This window comes from Equus asinus, chromosome 13, assembly GCF_041296235.1.
Source record: "Equus asinus isolate D_3611 breed Donkey chromosome 13, EquAss-T2T_v2, whole genome shotgun sequence".
NCBI lineage: Eukaryota > Metazoa > Chordata > Mammalia > Perissodactyla > Equidae > Equus > Equus asinus.
In genome coordinates this window covers 9,829,062-9,834,544 of record NC_091802.1, presented here as the reverse complement: position 1 = coordinate 9,834,544, position 5,483 = coordinate 9,829,062, and positions in this window count along the sequence as shown.

Below are 5,483 nucleotides of genomic sequence, written 5' to 3'. Positions count from 1 at the left end.
CCTGCGCCTAACGCGGGAATGGTTGTTAGTGAATTGTTCCGCACTGCTCTGAGTTCCTTCTTTCCAGAGGACTTTGCTGTACCCTGGGGCCTGCTTCTTTGACTTTGGTGTGTGTCATAATCACCATGGGAGCTTATTAGAAGAATAGGTAACCCAAGATAGAAGAGAGAGTTGAGTGGAATGAAAGATTAGTGCTGTGAGGATGGGAAAAGAAAAGGCAATTAGAAGCTCCAGGAAGGGCCGGCCCCATGGCCGAGTGGTTAAGTTCACGTGCTCTGCTTCAGTGGCCTGGGGTTCACTGGTTTGGATGCTGGGTGTGGACCTGCACACCGCTCCTCAAGCCATGCTGTGGTGGCGTCCCACATAGAGGAACCAGAATGACCTACAACTGGGATATGCAACTATGCACTGGGGCTTTGAGGAGAGAAATAAAGGGGGAAGATTGGCAACAGATGTTAGCTCAGGGCCAATCTTGCTCACCAAAAAGTGCACTTAAAAAATAAAAAGAAGAAAGAAACTCCAGGAAAAGCAAAAAGCTATACAAGAAATTTAACATAATGATAGCACCCTCCTTGATTCTGTGATGAACAATGTTTATATGGTCTAAATAAATTGTTGGCTTATTGATTTAAATAGAACAGCAATTGGGCCAGCCCTGGTGCCCTAGTGGTTAAGTTCAGCACGCTCCACTTCAGTGGCCTAAGTTCAGCTCCCAGGCGTGGATCTACACTGCTCTGTTAGCAGCCATGCTGTGCTGGCGGCCTGCATACTAAAAAATAGAGGAAGATTGGCACGGATGTTAGCTCAGGGTGAATCTTCCTCAGCAAAAAAATAAATGAATAAAACAGCAATATAACTAATTAGGGAGATGGCAGAGCAGATGTGGGATGTGGAAGTGTGAGAGATTTATCGTTGTCTACTATGACAGGCAGTCAATAGATAACATCTAACATGAAGGCATAGCAATGTCAGCATACTTTTTCTGAAACATGGAGGCAAATACGGAAGAAACAACTAAGTTAAAAGTGGTTTTCTGTGAATGTTAGGACTGGGACATGGAACAGGAAGTGGCAGGGGACTGTTAGTTTTTCTTATAAGCCTTTCAAAATAATTTGATCTCTTATCTATGTGTAAATATTACTGTGGTTAAATATTAAAAAAAAAAAAGTAATGCATATTTCCAGACCCCGTCCCAGACCTACTGAATCAGTCTCCAGGGCTGGCCCTGGATTTTTACAAGCTCCCTGGTGACTGATGCACACCAACATTTGATAATTAGTGGGATGCTTATATGTAGCTATGGCAACAGAATGAGACAGTCCTCAGATGGGGATTCGGAAAGGGAGTGGAAGTTCCCAAGCAATTTGCCTATGGGTATGGTGACCATATTTTCCAAACCAAAAATCTGAAACTATCTTGGGGATGCAGGACAAGGATGTAGGATCCTGAGCCTCCCGTGTGTGTCCATGAGGGTTGAGAGCATGGACTTCCAGGAAGATAGTTGCACTCCCTAGAGGAGAGGAAAGGAGTGGGGATGCCCCTCCAGTAGCCTTAGCTCGGGGTACCGCTGCCACGTCTGCACCACACTTACAGCAACGGCCACCACGCTGACCTGGATGCATGGGAGGGGAAGGCAGTGGCCACCACTGGGGCAGGGATGGCGAGACACAGGCTGTATCTCTGAGGGCTACTTGTTGTTGCCTTTTACTTAAACCTCAGGAGTAAGCAGCTAATGCTATGAGGATGGGAAAAGACAAGGCAACTAGAAACTCTTTGGAAAGTAAAAAACTGTACAAGAAATTGAATGTAATAAGCCTGAGTCAGGAGAGAGATGAGGATGGGTGGCGAGTCCTCTCCTTTCCGTCCTGCTCTTGCAGGAGGAAAGGAAGAGCGTCCTGGCCCTGAGCGTGGCCTTGGGTTTGCAGCCGGGCTGCCTAACCCTGAGCGGTCCCATTCGTTCGTCCTCAGTTCCTATGAGGCAAAAACACTCTTTTTCTGAAATATGTGCACCAGATACTAACCTTCCCTTCCCTCTCCTCTCTCTTCGTTCGCCGTTCCCCTCACCACCACCCTGCCACACCCGCAGAAGTGCAAAGGATGCTGACGAGTTGGGGCTGAGTACTCGGTGGGAAAGGGAGCAGGCTTACCGGCTGTGTGACTGTGTGACTCTCTGAGCCTCAGTTTCCTCATTTGTGAGCTCAGGAAATCATGTCGACTTGGCAGGGTCATTTCAAGGGTTGCCTGAGATAAAGGTTAAGGGTTTTACTTCTGGGAGGTGCGCCTAAAGGGAGTTCCCTTCTCACCAATGATGATACAAGTCTGTTTTGGAAGAGAACCTTCCATTCCATGACCCCTTAAAAGTGCAGGGATGCAGTTTAGAGTTGGGTGGGGCCTCTTTTGGTTCTCCAGGGGTTGGGTGACACTAGCAAATGGTAAAGGCCAATGTTTATCAACACTTACACCGCATCAGGGGCTGTTGCAAGTGCTTTATGTGAATTCAGTCAGTTAATCTTTATAATAACTCTAGGAAGCGAGTCCCACTGTTGTTCCTATTTTATAGATGAGAAAACTCAGGCTCCGAGAGGGGAAGGGACTTACTCAAGGAGACACAGGCAGTCGGTGGCAGAGCTGCGACTCAAGCCCAGGCATCCCGGCTCCCCAGCTCCTGCTCGTGGCCGCCGTCCCGTACCTGTCACCCCCAGAACCTGCAGCCTCGCTCACCTGCACCGCTGAGGCCCTCCTGGCAGGACTGCTGAGCCGCACGTGGAACCTGCACCAGATGAACTTGTCTTCCCCTGTCCCCCAAATATCCCACATAGCCTGGCTCCTGCTGTCCCTCCTGCGACTCTGCCACTACCTCTGCTGAAGTGAATGCAGCACAGCCCTCCTGTGGTCCTGGTACAGTGGCTTTGCCATCCTCCGGTTCCCTCACATCCGCTGCCACCTGGCCCTGTCCGTGGCTGAATGAAGTGGTGGTGGCAGGATGAGCAGTGTCCCTGCCCCACCTCGTCGTGGTGCCCACCCCTCCTCAGCCCTGCCATCTGGCATCCTTACAGTTTCCTCTCACATCCCCCCCGGACGTCTGGGAACATGCCAGCATGTGGCGTCCGTGTGAGCACGAGAAAGCACAGAGCTGGGACGTGTTCCGTCAACAGCGTTGGCCCTTCGGTCCTCCCCAGGACGTAGACATGCAGGAAGGCGGTGTTGTTGCTCCTTTTTAATTGTGGTGGGATATATATATAACATAAAATTGATCATCTTAACCATTTTTAAGTGCACAGTTAAGTACATTCACATTGTACAGCCAATCTCTAGGACTCTTTTCTTTCAAAACTGAAACTCTGTCCCCATTAAACAAAAACTCCTCGTTCCCCCTCTCCCAGCCTCTGGCAAGCACCACTCTACTTTCTGTGAATTTGACCACTCCAGGTATAAGTGAAACTTGTCTTTTTGTGACTGGCATATTTCACTTAGCTTAACGTCCTTGAGTTTCGTCCACATTGTAGCGTGTCTCAGAATTTCCTCCCTTTAAAGCCTGAGTCATATCCCATTGTGTGGATATACCACATTTTGTTGACCCATTCATCTGTCAGCAGGCACTGGGGTTGTTTCCGCCTTTTGGCTGTTATGCTTTTTGACTGAAGACCAGGGCAGTCTGGGTGGGTGGTGGGTGTCTGAGTGAGCCCGCCCCACCCTTGCCTTTTGCATTGAGCAGGGTCCTTAGCGGTGGATTCTGGAAATGGGGAATCCCGAGGCCTGCCTGGCCTGTTCCCTGCAGGCCCTAGGGAGATGGAGAGTGCTGAGGATGGCTTCCTGTTCTCAGAACTCCGAGAGACTTGAGGTACAGGCCAGCTGCTTCAGGGCCTAAGGGCTGTGCAGGATGTTGGGGAGGCATGCACCCCACATGGGTGCAGAAGTCAGCACCATCCTGGGGCTTCCAAAGCTGGCAGGCAGAGCCCACTGCACCGTCACTCATGTCCTCACCAACAGGGGGCACTGCAGGAGTGGTGACCCTCGGAGACTTAAGTTGCTTCTTAGGCAGAGGACATTGATGAAGCAGTGAGGGCAAGAGGGTAGCAGAGGATTCCACGAGGCATCCGAAACACGCAGTTCTTGGCTACCTATTAGACCCCTCCTGAAGACCCTCAGCTGTAACAGAGAACCTAGCAGCCAGGGCAGGGAGGGGAACAGGGCAGTGCCATTGGCTTAATACCACGCCATCTGCGCTTTCCTGCTGGCAGAGCCTGCGGAACTGCTGGCAGTAGCCGTTAGCCGTGTGCTTTTGTCATGGTTGGCCGCCCAGTCTCGTGGGACAAGGAGTTACCATGTTTTATCACTAGATGGCATGCATCCAATGGACGGGAAGTCATGTATGGCCCTGACCCCTGTCCTGCTGGAAGAAGGATATTTTTGAGAAAAAGTTCAAAGAGATTAGATAGAATATTCTTACCAAACAGCATTTTCTTTGCCAGCGTGCAGCTTGGAAGACAGTTCTTAATGCGCAGTTACAGAACAGCTTTACGGCCACTTCAAAAGTCTCCGTGTCTGTCACGTGGCCACTTTTCTCTCTCTGTGTCACTTCATCCTGCTTTCTGCCGTCCCAAAGAGACGGCCACATTGATTTCAGACATCAGATCATTATAAGAGTTCATTTTTGGGGGCTTTGTTCATTATGAGCATTTTACTGCTCAGGTTTAAAATCTTGCCACGTGGGATTTTTAAGATTTCCAGGGATTTCTATTAGGTGATGCTCACCTGTTTTTCCCCAGCTGTTCAGAATTCCCTCCATTAGATAAGTTAACCAAGATGAGCTCCCGTGGTTCAAACTGAATGGAAAACAAAACGTAAATGAAAACGTGTTCTTGTCTCTTGCTGACCTGTATTTCATCCAGTCAGGACATCTTCCACCTGGGCCTCCAGTTCGGGAGGCTGGGAAGACGTGGACGGGGATGTTGGGAGCTGCACAGGGAGGGGTGGGCTGAGAAGGGCCAAGCAGAGCCTCTCAGAGGCAGTGATGAGGCTCCTAGAGAAAAGGAGCTTACCTAGAGAGTTAGGGTGAGAGATGGCACCTAACGGAGTCACTGCGCTCAGGTGACTCTGGTCGGAAGACCTGGAGATCCTGACTCTGCCATTTATTTACTGTGTGGCCTTGGGCAAGCAACCTAAGCTCTCTGAACCTCGGTTTCTCAGCTGTCAAGTGAAGAAATAATCGTATCCTTTATTGTACATATCATTATCCGTACATATCAGTATACACATCATTATTGTAAAGATAAATGAAATAGGATGTTGAGGGAAAAGATTTTGTAAATGTGAATGGAGGTGAGAAAGTACGAATATGTTAGTTAGCAAGTGAAGGGTCACGAATTCCACAGAAGGGTCTGCCAGTGGGGCTGAGTGACGTGTGTTCACAAGTGGACGATCAGGAGGGCGGTTTGACTTTTTGCCATGTTGTTTTGCTATCGTGTAGACAGAACTTGAGT